General features: G+C 45.9%; 1 pseudogene across 1 annotated transcript in view; it reads right to left on the reverse strand.

Moving 5' to 3' along the window:
- Positions 1-6339: 6339 nt before the first annotated feature.
- Positions 6340-13103, reverse strand: part of LOC144120968 (uncharacterized) — a 63102-nt pseudogene continuing 56338 nt past the window's right edge. The window contains exons 17-18 of the transcript XR_013312505.1: positions 10693-10858; positions 6340-7726 (exon numbers count right to left, since the gene is read on the reverse strand). The product of XR_013312505.1 is annotated as an uncharacterized LOC144120968 (transcript). The remainder of the gene's footprint in view (positions 7727-10692; positions 10859-13103) is intronic.

Consider the following 13103-nt stretch of genomic DNA (forward strand, 5'->3'; position numbering starts at 1 on the left):
ACGCAAGGTCGTCGCATCTTACGAGTTTTTTGGAGCTTATGAATTTGTGACCGGGCGATATTTTTAACGTTTACAGATTTTTATTTTGAACGCAGTGAGACGTACATCGGCGCGGTTGGTGCATATGGACTGTAGTCATGTGGAAATTGTGTACGTTATGTAGCTCAACTAAAAGTCTTTCAATTAACCAAAATCAAACAATTCTTTATTGTTTTATTTTAGGCCCCAAGTGTATTGTGATAAAGTGAAGGCCGTCAAAATCGAAAGCAGGCACAGTTTTTCAATTTTCTGACTCCGCATTATGATTCGAAATATGAAAATGCGCCTTTGCAAGCTCGTTAACTCTGCTATCCCATGTTGAAATTTAGGAAATTGCACCCCTCTAATTTCTAATAGAGTGAATAAAGACGAAGTTTAGGTATTCTATAGTGTATAAGAAGTTAACGTGATTTAGGCGAAAATACCACGCACAGCGAAGCCAATCGATCAATGTACAGTCAGGCCGCAATGAAACGCGAACCGTGTCTGTGAACTAAAAAAGAAATGTGTTTTACCCGCACACTTTCAGCTGCAGTATAAAACTTAAGGGATTCATGTTTCTGGGTGGAGGGTTTAAAGAAGTACACATTCATAAACTGGTTGTAAAGTAACACCTCGCTGCAAAGTACAAAAAGTACTGCATACGCGTGTTCGCTTTTCATTCTGGCCTGACTTACAAAGCGGGAAAGCAAACTCAACAAGTTCTGAAAAGTTGTTGAAAAGTTCTCGGCTCTCGATATATTCAGCCACAACAGCGATTCAGAAACATTAAACATAGGGCTCGCTTTCGATGTTAATTGACTTCAATTTCGCAATACAATCTTGTGCCTTAAACTCAAAAATTAAAAACTTTATTAACTTTTGTCACTTAATCGTCCTTTAGTTGAGCTCTACCGCGTACACCTTGCTGTACAGTACACGGGCACAAACTGCAGTGACGTATCTCTCTATGTTTTTGAAATGAAAAATTTTTAAGGTAAAAAAAATAAAAAAGCCGAAAGAAGAAAGAAAAGGGTCATGGTAAAAAAAAAATAAACGCTTATGTTTCGAGATAGAAAGACTATCTACAAACAAGCAAGCAAAGAAAAACCTTTCAGAGCCACCAAAATGCTCGCTTACTGCACGCGTTAAAAAGTTCACTAATTGATTTTAGTTAATTAGGTGCCTGGTGCTGACAATTATCATCTGACTCTTTCCTCCTGTCCGCATAACTTATGTTCAGAGATGCATTTTTCGAACCTCTAAGTGCCTGAGATTAAGAAATCTGTAAAGCTTAATTTTGATCACTCTATAGTAAACAACGCCAACATTTTGAAAGGGGCGATGGTAAACGTTACATCGTGGTCCGACTTGACAAACTACGGAGCTGAATCTAGGACATTTTGCTTCTAGTGAAGTTTGAGAAGTGACAACAAAAAAAATATGACAACAGAGAACATTTTCTTGCCCCAAGCACCCATCCCCCGTTCCGAAGTGCCCTCTACACTCCTAGTCAAAAAAAAAAAGTGTAATAACCAGACCTTCATCAGGCCGATAGTAACGGGACTGAAGTTTTAACCGCTGCTTCTTCAAGAAAAATTACCTGTGTAATCCGTGGTGCGCCTAGAGTACCCCAATGCAGGAATGCATGCGTGCTGACCCGTGTTTCGTTGCCGTAAAGAAAGAACGGTTTTGAGAATATGAGCTTTTATTTATGCGTGTTTTTTTGTTGCTGCCCAGGACGACGAGCAACGGCTTGCGGTAGCTGAAATAAGACATTCATGCTTGTCTTCTGCTGTCATAGATCTCTCCTGGCGCTTCCTTAGGAGATCGCGCGGTTGGTCCCCTTCCATGCTTAAAGGTCTTGCCTGCCGCTTCCGAAGTCGATCGGCAGTGGCCCTTCTTGAAGGTTGCACGATGTCGACGCCATTCTGTCGGGCCATCGGAGCACACTTGGCGAGAGAAATGTTCAGAAGCAAGTCAATATGATCAGTCCATGAGACTGTTTTAGCAATATTTAGCAAAAACAGTTGATAAAGTACAGAAAGCATCTTTGAATGAGCCGCTCATTCCTCCCCAACCCTCGTGGCAGCTTCAATGTAAAACAATCGTTCTTTGGATAGGCACTACATGGCGCCACCAGTATCACGTATGCGAAAGCTGCTGGCGAAAGCTGACTGAACCACCATGTAGTACCCTTTGGTAGTACCAACCACGGCCCAGTAAACTGGAGCAGCATAACTGCTGGCTTCTGCTTACAGGCAAGTGTCAGGACATGACATCATGGAGATGCGTAGGCGATGACGTCAGCAGTGACATTCGCTGTGTAGGCAAAAGGCGGGACCGTGCACATTCGTTGTGCAGCGCTTGCGTGTTTTTTTAACAAAATTCTCGGCAAGCAGGCAAATTGTGGTGCAGTTTGATGAATCATAAGGCATAAGAAAGGAAGCGGCATAAGTTCCTACAGGTTTATTACGGTCAGGTAGGGGCAAAAGCGATGGGCAGCAGCCGTGGAGTGGGGCAAGTTGGACGACGGATCCGCTTCACGCCTACCATTGCATTCTGAATCGAAATCTAATCAGGTATTTCGTGTCTCTTAATACGCATTGTTGCTCTTCGGTCGCGCGGTTAACAACGCAATAATCAACGCTACAACTCGGTCGCGTTCTGTCGGGCTCTCAGCGTGAGAAGTTTAGACGCGATATTTTGTGTGCGTGTGATCGTAAATAGAAAGCACGGGGGCCGTTTTCAGATGCCAATCACCCGGACTACGTGCCGAGAATCTCTTCGCACAAGGAAGACAACACAGCTGCTGCCATTTACCTTCAGCGTTCACATCGAACCGCTAAGCACGTCGTTTGAACCATTACCGGACTCGGGTAGTAGTACGTACTTCTTTAGTGCGTAGTTTTTTAGTAGTGCGTACTTTTTTTTTCCTATATCCACTTTCACGAGCTTCATCAAGTGAGTCTCTTCAACACCTGACATAGAAAGCGATTAAAACGTCGCTTTGATCGCAAGAACGCCACGCAGAATTATTTTCCAGATTATTTGAATTTTCCCACTGTAGGTCTATCAGAACCTGGCGAACACAACGAATGCCACACCATGCAATAGTCCCTCTCATCAAATACAAAGCGCGAATTCGAATGCAAATTTTAAAATAAGCAGCAGAATGGCTTGAAATATTCAGCTGAGCAAAGTGGACGTAATTTTTCGTTGAAGCTCGAGGAAAACGTCTATGCGTACGCTTGTGTAGTTCTCCCAAAATGATAGTATTCCTGTGGACATTACTGCATGAGCGAGACCTCGACTCCTTCCACAATTATCTGTTTCATCAAGCAGAATAAACCATTAAAGCTGACTGCACGCTCCACAAACTTCTAAAGAACAGAGAGAGCGCATTTGCCTTATTCAAAGTAATTAGTTATATGACTTGAGTGTCCAGTAATTTTCCGCGTCCTCAGAGTGCAGTGCCTCGGTAAAAACAGAAAACACATTGCAAGGTTCGTCATGTGAAACATTAGTGAGTCGCACAATCCATATCATGAGGATGACGGTGCGTTAGGAATACGGCCCCTTTGATTCTGTACGCTTTCTCTTGCTGTCGTTTTGCATAGTATGCACAGTGGATGCTCATCCACGCTCATCCATCCCTCCACAAAGTACTTAAACTGGCACACCACATAATCTAGATCAATAGTGCAACAACTAGCACCCCGCTCCGGACACCTTCCAGACGCAAACTAGCGCGTACGCCACCCATGGACTTGTAGCACCCTCTGTTGGGCAAGCGCAGTTGGGCAAGCTAGCGCTTGCGGTGCAAGCAAAGCGTGAGCTCCTGGCACTCTAGCACCTGTGAAGGTCTCCGGCGATGGTCGAGTAATCTTAGGCAGCAACCAGCAAAGCTTAACTGTTCGCGACTCCATTCGCAACTACAGTTATGGAAGGTTATTTATTTATATAAACGAGATCACAATACTGCAACCCCCCCCCCCCCCCCAACACACACACACGCACATACCCAAATACGATGGATACCGCCTTTACTTCACGATTGGCCGTCAATCCTACCGCATTAAAAGCTGCTTCGTGTCGCTCAACTTGTACAACTGATATATTTTACCTATTGCTACTCCTAGAATGTCACAGAAGACAGAACCACAAAACGGAAAATATGTGAGGCAAAGAAGGATGCAAATGTAAATGCAATTGGAAATCCGACTGTATGTTGCGCGGGGACGAGTGCTCTCGCTTTTATTTAGTGACGTTAGGTATCAAGAGAGGGCGCCAGTACAGCAGCTTGCGCTTGAGCAGCGCGGTGGCGCAGTTATGGAACCTAAAGGCACGGCTCATGGGCACGGCTGCTATGGACGTGCCGCCGTACTTAGCCCAGGCGTGGTACAAGACACTCAGAGAAAAAACTTCTAAAGCACGGCTATAAAAGCTGTTATACCTCCAGCTGGCCACGTACTACAGCCGCTAGCGCCAATTCCTCCTTGAGTTACGTTCATAGTGGGCGGGAACAGAAAAATGGCGTATGAATCTCCATGACTGTCGTGATGACAATTAACGCCCGAAATATGCGGGCGCAGGGCTGTTCGCATGGCATCTGCTTCACGCGCGGACTGGTCTAAAATCGGGCCCGCTAGGGGAGGTGGGCGGATGTATCGTTACCCGCCTGTTCTGAGGGCGGCCGCGCGCCGCGCTTTACTTCGGTTTTCGTACACCCTTTCTTTGCTCTTGTGGCATATTAAAATTGGCCGCGCTGTTGGCCATCAATGGCACCGCAGCACTGGGTCAATGCAGGAAAAACAGAGAACATATTCTGCATTTTTTTACAGGTTCTTCCCATTAGTTTTTGTCTAAAAGAGATATTCTCAGTAAACATTACATGTCTATGCTAGAGCATTGCGTACAATAAAGATAAGGTTAAATTTATCTCAAACGGCGCGGCTGACAATTTCAGTACATTATTTCGTGCATAATTCACGCGGTATAAGTACGATCATTCAGTGCATGCTGAGTTGACGCAATAAAGAAGGATTATTCCGCGAACAGTGAGGGCACGAAATTTAATGCATGCACGATGTATATTACAATCGTAGATATTTGCAGAAATATTGTTCAGTGTTTCCGTAAACCCTAGAAAGGGGCGCCGCGGTGGCTCAGTGGTTATGGCGCTCGCTGCCGGCCTGAAAGACGCGGGTTCGATCCCGGCCGCGGAGGTCGAATGTCGACGGAGGCGAAATTCTAGAGGCCCGCGTGCTGTGCGATATCAGTGCAAGTTAAAGAACCCCAGGTGGTCGAAATTTCCGGAGTCCATCACTACGGCGTCCCTCATAAGCTGAGTCGCTTTGGGACGTTAAACCCCCCTACACCATAAACCAGACCGTAAACACTTCAAGACAAACCACATCAGGCAATGTCCTTCACTATGGCCTTCATCATATGCGACACCACTAGAATCCAGTAAACGTACAGCAGCATAACCGGTTCCCACGATGTGCGGACTCTTCTGCTAACCTAACCCGATGACTGCTTCGTCAACAGCAGTGACTAAATCATTGTTTATGATCCACAGCGCGAAATGGCGGTGGCTCCCGAGAAAGCGGGCGCAGGTAGCGGTTCCCGTCGTATACGGGTGCGGGTCTCGCTGCACTATTCGCAATTTCGAAGGTCACGAGCACGAAGTCACACCCCACCTTAGCTGCCACTGCACCGACACCACTAACGCATGAAGGAACACGACGCCGAAGTGACCAGCGCCGCCAAGCATGTGATAGCACCTGATGTAAGGCGACTGACGGAGTTCACGAAACATGCAAAGGTAGCGTGGCAGTTACAAAGGGATAAAGAAAGAGAGGTAAATAGAGATATTTTCTCCTTTCAGAACCATCTAGTGCTTAGGCATTGTCCTTTATTAAAGATGCTCGCGCCAATTCCTCGTTCAGTTACGTTCGTAGCGGGTGGGGTCGCAATAACGGCTTCAGCCAAGATTGATCCAGTTAGCCTGGACGGAAGTGGCTCGCGTATTCCTCCCCTTATCTAATGCGCGGGCGCCGCAAGCACCAGCGCAAGAGGGAGAGCTTGTTGGAGCATTGGGCACAGGTGAAAACGTTCTGAGCGCGCGGACACCCAACACACACAGCTAGAGCATTAAAGCACACCTAAATGCAGATAACAGCCAGTGCCGTAAAATGTCTCCTAACGAAATTCGCGAATTAAGACATGCCGAACAGCGCTAACAGTTCAACGCATTGTTAGATGGTGCTTGACAAACGTTTCACTAGTCTGAATAAAAGCTTTATTCATGCGTGAACAGGCGTCGAAGCACTTCTCTCGCATGTCTGCACAATTCCCGACACCGTGAGTTCCTGTTTTGTGCGGGTCACCGCGAATACCATACATTACCGCGTTAAGAGCCGACGCATTTGCGTCTACACGAGCGTGGGTAAAAGTCTGGCTTACAAGACGCGCACAAAACAAGGAGGCAAATCGTTACATCTGAAACATGGGACCAGCGCGAACGTGGAAGCCCCTGGCCACAGTTCTTCGCGGCCCGCATTTCCCCGTGACTTCCTTCCTCGGTGCATTCACCGAAGGTTAAGCGTCCGCCTCTCTATCCATGCTGAGCCAAAAGACTATAGACAAGGGTACATTGTGTGAAACGCCATGGCACATTGATACAATTAGGCAAACAAATGTGATTCACTTCATGCGCGTTAAGTACAAGCACTGCTATTGATTTCTTTAGCTTGCATGCCGAACCTGCATTGTATTGTAGTAACCGAGTGGTTTGTAACTTTTAAACCTCGCACCCATACCGCAATGTGCGCCCTATGCAGAAGCCTCGATATGTTCATTTTTCGCTTTGTTGAAAAGTTAGAAAGCATAACTGAAGATTGAAGACATAGGGGCGTCTTTTCACAAAGTGCGGGGTTATAGCGGTGCCCGATTCGGAAACGTATAGTGGGTGCACAAGGGCACGGCGGCAAGAAGCAGCGCTGCCTCTGCGGTCAGCAGCGACTGTACACGCTGCATGCACACGTGTGATAACGCTGCCATGGCGGATGTCTTGACTCCGGAAACAAGCACCACTGTGACCGCTATGATGGCAAGGTGAAAAATAAAAATAAAACAGGTGATGCGCTCAATTTTGTCGTTCCTCACTGCGTGCCGCTCCGCCAGGAGCCCTTAACATCCGTGGCCGTAGAGCAACGCGTGAACTCTACTTAAGAAGCGGCTCCTGGGGCACTGTACAACGTTTTTCTTTTTTTTTTCATTTAAGAAGGAATAACGGAACGCTGAAAGAACGTAGTTGCGGAACTCTAAAGGCTGTCTCCTTGTGGAGGTGGCAGTTAAGCGATGGCAACAAAAAGTGCAATGGGTGAGCAGAATGTACAGATGACGCGCGGGTGCAAGTTAGTCACTCTGTCTTGCCGTCGTTGACGAAGGCGTCCGAAGAGGGCGTCTCGATGTTGGTGTCCGTCATGACAGTCTCGTGGAGCCGTGTGTACGAAGGCCGCCGCTTGCGCAGAGGGGAGATGGCCGCAATGGTCACCTTCACCTCGGCCTTGGTTTTCGCCAGCGTCGTCTTCATCATCGTCTGCGTGAGCGACTCCACGGGGATGTCGTCCAGATGCGTCACGATGTCCCCCGGGTAGATGGTCTTGCCCGTCGTGCTCACGTTCAGGTTGGCAACTTTCTGCGCCGCGCAAAGAGCGTCAGAAAAGGGAGGACCAAATATCTCGCTGATGGTCCCATCAGGTGCACGCGTTATAAAATGACAGCATTGCGGGGGAGAATGTAATGCTTGTGCATACTCTAAACGCGAATAAGATTAAATGGGAGTCAAAAGAGAGTAAGCTGTCCTGCAGCGCACTCCCCTGTACTAAAGAGAGTGAGCTGGAGGAGAGTTTACTCCGGTTTTACTCCCTTCTGTTTAGAGTGATGCATTGGGCGTGTTCAGGGTTGGGTGCAAGGTCCAGCGGTCTATGACAAGGCTTGACGTCGGGCTGGTTGGTTCATCGTACGGGAGCAAAATAGCCCTTCGGACGGGCAGTAACAAAGAAACACGACAAAGTTGCGGTGCAGTGTTGCCTCCTATCTCTTTCTTTGTCCCGTCTCAGTGCTGTTTTGCCTTTATTCAGAGGTCTGCCAACCCAGGGCTCAGCTTTCTGAGAATTAATAAGCGGTAAAACGAAATACCTAGAAAAATGCTATTCTCTTTATCCAAAACCAAGTTCTTTTGCGATCAGCCACTCGGTGAACCATGGCCTGAGTTGTCGAGTGTTGCCCTTTTTCTCCATTATCTGCGCGTCCTTTAGCACACAGCCTGTTCCCAACTTTACAAATAATGATGTAGGTACTTCCGACAGCTCATAGACGGCGTACTGAGCAGTATCCGCTGCCCTAAGCACTGCGTAGTTTCGTTAACACTTCATATTCATTTTTGACCATCGTCAAATAGCGGAAGTATATGTAAATACTCGAAGCAGCTTGTTCTTTTGAAAGCCCTGAAAGACTTGCTAGTGTGGCCTGTGCAGGCAGTTTGAATAGCAAGGTGGAAATTGGTTAAGTGATAAATAGCAAAAATTATGCGATCAGGTACTACAAATTAACTAACCCAATTTCTGTTTTTTGCTTTTAGCGAAAGGATTATGTTTAGAATTTGAAGCACGTCATCATTTTAAGTGAGTCTACTTTTTTAAATTTTCATTTTGCCAACTAAGTTCGAGATATTTAACGTCAAAAAGATGTCGAATGCTCTTTAATCTGGCTTTCCCACGTTACACATTCAACAAACAGCGTAAGCTGTAAGTGGTGCCGTCACGGAAGCAGTGCCAACATGTCCTACGCCATAAAACACATGAACTTTTTAAGTATTTTCTGTATTACCTATTCCGGTGACGCCATTCTATTTTAAGAAAAAAAAAACAGCGTGAACCAGACTACAGCACGGAAGAAACCGTACCCAAAAAAACCGCTTCATGCTGCGTTTTATTTCTTAATTATGAACCTGTACCAACCCGTTAAACTCTCGGCCCATCTTCAGGCTATTCGATCACTGGAAAAGCCATTCTAGCGAGTTTTTAACCGTGTGCTTTTCACGTCCGATATCTCGAACCACAATGCCCATTCCGACCTTTTAACAACTGAGGTCGCTTTCGATGTTGACGGCCTTCAATTTCTCAATGTAATTATGTAACCTAAAGACATAAATTAAGAAGTTGAATAGTTAATTTCAGTTTCTTAATCATCTTTTATTTGCACTGTCTTATAAACAACGTGTGCCTTCCGTACTGTCCAGACCGCACTGGTGTACCTTTCACGGCTTTTAAAAAAAAGATCCATATCGAAAAATTTCAAACACCCGGTATACTTAATACCCCATTGGACGAGAAATCATAGCCAATCTCGCATTTGTCATTAGCGGCCACGCTCCGGTACTACGCGTGCTGTTCTGGCATGCTTTCTTTAGGGGAGAGAGGCGGGCTGCATTTTTCTTCTCTGCCGTTTTTTATTTTGGTATGTGTACAGACAATTTTTCTCTAACGCAGGCAAGCCGAAACAAGATGGCTGGACGATCATGGCGAGATGTCGAAGCGGAACACTGATTTCTTCAATTCAATTTAATTTATTTCGCATTTTTTACAAGAGTACAAAAATGCGAGGGCAAGCAACAAAAAGCTGCTGATTAGCAGCTTGACGAAGGTTGCTGCCCTAGAATCCGGGTGCTAACTCTTTAAAATCGCCCTGAACAGTGAAAACTTCGCCAAGCACATTTCTAACAGTCTTTCTTTCAGACAGCGCACACAGAAAGCGATGGAAGTAAGCGAAAATTATTCTGCGAGCCGACTTCTAGCTGACAGAAGCTTCTTGCTATGGTCGCCCGATTGGCTCTTCGTACCAGTGGAAAGGATGGGACAAACACCGCAAGCGCAAAAGTTGTCACCAATCTGCTGCTTCTGGTACCCTACAGAACCCATTTTCCATTAGGGGCCGCTTTGATTCTTAACACAGTGAATAAAACTGCAGGTGAATCTAACACACATTACGCAGCAAGAAACTTACTCAACATTCCAAGTGCCTGCAGAAGTAATCAAAAATTCGCACGGAAGAAATAAATAACAAAAGTGCTTGGAGAATGCCTACAGTGATCAGGTTTCCGGCAAACTTTGGGTGAAAAATATCGGCGCTTACATCTTCGCTGGGGTATGGCAGCGAAGATATAAAAGCCCTTAGTACCTAAGCGCAGAAATGAACAAAAAAAAACGTCACAAAGGAGGCGTGTACCACAAAAAAAAGTTTGCAGAGAAATAAGCTACCAAAATGAATTTTACGCCGTAAAGTAATTAAGATGCTTGAGTTACATTACTGAACACAATAAAAAAAAGAATCTACGGAGCAGGTAGAGAAAAAAAAATTAGACATGTTTACCCAAACAGGGCCCCAGCTATGACGATCGTTTTTATTGAATTTTTGAAATTAAAAATTGTGGTTGTAGTGGTGGTAGAAAATACGTTTCTCACAAACAGTGCTTCAATTGACGAAAGCCGGCTATGCATATAGATCAGCTGCTGGCGCTTGCCACCGTTCAATAAAGCCTTTCCTTCGCACCAAAAACATTTGCGCACGTTACATGATTACATAGCGAGACGCACGTGTTACCTGGACAATGTGGTACCTGGTGTGGCTCTTCTGCTGCTCGTTGTATGTCTTCACCTCCATCGTCTTGAAGCCGTACCCGTTGCCGCCTCCCGTGCACCCCCCGCGTACCGACCGAAGCACGATTGTGTCACGGCGACACGAACTGAGGATGGCCTGTATGTCTCTCCTGCGGAAAGCGCGAAGCGCCAGGGCAGCAACGATTAGCTAAACGTGCTTTCGACATTGTCTTTCGGCATTCTTATTCTGCAGATTTAATGCCCTCCCGAGGTCTAAGTGACCATTCATGGCATGGAGGATTTTTTTTTCATAGGAACTTTCTTTATCTAATGTAGCTGAAACATCCACCCGAAAGTGGTTCATGCGGGCAAGGTGGCCAAAAGAAGGTTTATTCCAGGTAGCTGAGCCAAAACTGGAACCTCAGAAATCAGTTTTCAGACGAGCGCTTGGCCGATCGTGTCGTAAACGGCCCAACCTACTCTCCTCATACTCGCTAAACAGGACAGAGCTATCTGGAGTTGCATCTTATAGGTATCTCGGCATCGAAAAAAACAAGCAATCTTAACTGGTTTAGCCACATAACGTCACTTGCTACAAACATTTCTAAATCACTAGGCTTCATTAGACGATCACTCACATTTTCTCCGCCCACAGTTAGACTAATCACATATGAAACATTCGTCCGCACTAAACTTGAATATGCATCGACTATATGGAACTCCTATCAAGGGTACCTAATCCAGGCGTTAGAGGCTGTACAAAATCGAGCAGCTCGTTTTATAACATCCCAATTTGATTCCCTGCTTAGTGTTACTAACATCAAAACTTCCATTGTTCTAACTCCGCTGGCAGCTCGTCGTAAAATAGCAAGACTTCGCCTATTTCATAAACTATACCATACTTTTTCGCACTTACGTGAAATCCTAATTCTGCCTCCCTCGAGATCTTCACGACGCTTGTTTAATTGCCTAAGTGTTCAGCGCATTCATGGTTCTTCTAACCCTTTCAATAAAACATTTGTGCCTACTGTCATAGCGGAGTGGAACGCACTTCCCGACAATGAGGTCAATGAAAGAAACCCTGTAAAATTTAAACAGTTATTGTTAGACTACTTCTCTTCAGACTTTCTATTCTAAGCCCTCTTATTACTTGTTCATTGCCTTGTTTCATTTCATATCTCATGGTGTCAGCAACTGTGTAAGCTTGGGCTCGCCATTTATTTTTATTTTTATGCAACTTCTTTTTTCGCATTTTTGTGACCACTTATTACCACGCATTCTCTCCCCCCCCCCACTCGTCCCCTACTTATGTAATCCAATTACGGGCCGTTAAGGTAAAATAAATTATGATAATGATGTTGACGATCTGTTCGGTAGCCGCAATGGCTCACAGAGACTTTGAGTGGGTCCAGCGCATGGTGAATGTCTCTCGACGATGACGATGATGAAGGCCACGAAGACGACGGCATAGAGGCAGGCATGTTGCAAATGTTGGACAGCTATGAGCGCCGTCACAGTTTGTCCATGCATGCCGAGGCACCGCAGGCACATGAAGGCAGCCAACTAACGCAGAGCCTGAAGACGTGGGGTTGAGAAAGTTATCTTCACAGGGCTGGTATAATTGTCTTTGAAGAGGTGGATGCTGACGGGGACAGAACACATTTCCAAAACACAGTGTGGGGCCGGGCATCATGTACAGGATGAGGAGGCTGACCATTCATCACCGAATATACAGGCCATGAAAACGATTGAAAGTTTCGCCGACCATGGAACGCTAAGTGTCGGGTAACACCAGGACGAAAAAATGTCCAGTAAGATCCGGTTGGCAAACTCTAGTGCAACACGTAGGCTCCCTTGCAAACTCGGCCAGCATGCTCCCCCTCCCCCCTTTTTTTTTTCCTGTTGATGGTCTTTGATACGAAATCACACTCAATGGTTGCACAAGAGATGACGCCACGTACCACACATGTTCATGACACCACGTTCATTCTACATCTCTCAAAGAATTGCGCGCAAAAAATGTCGCATATCAATTTCGTACGACAATCGTATCAAACGTTCCAATGCGAAACACCGCACCTCCTACCCCTTCCCCATCACCTGCCGCAGTAGCGAGAGCAGCAGAAAAACGGGTGCCCAAAATTGCGATGCTTGGCAACGGTTTATTGTGAATGATTTCGGTTGATCGTATAGTAGACTGACGAAGCACAGCTTAGTTTTAATATTCTCCCGAGACCAATCCATGGGAAATTTGTCCGATATATTGGACAAAGGAATCTCAGGCGTGGCAGCCATACAAGATAGTTTTATCATCAGCGTGACTACGCCCACTGCAGGGCAAAGGCCTCTCCCATTTCTCTCAAATTAACCCAGCCCTGTGCCGGAGCGGCCATCTTGTCCTCGCAAACCACTTAA

Source organism: Amblyomma americanum, chromosome 1 (genome assembly GCF_052857255.1).
Source record: "Amblyomma americanum isolate KBUSLIRL-KWMA chromosome 1, ASM5285725v1, whole genome shotgun sequence".
Lineage (NCBI taxonomy): Eukaryota > Metazoa > Arthropoda > Arachnida > Ixodida > Ixodidae > Amblyomma > Amblyomma americanum.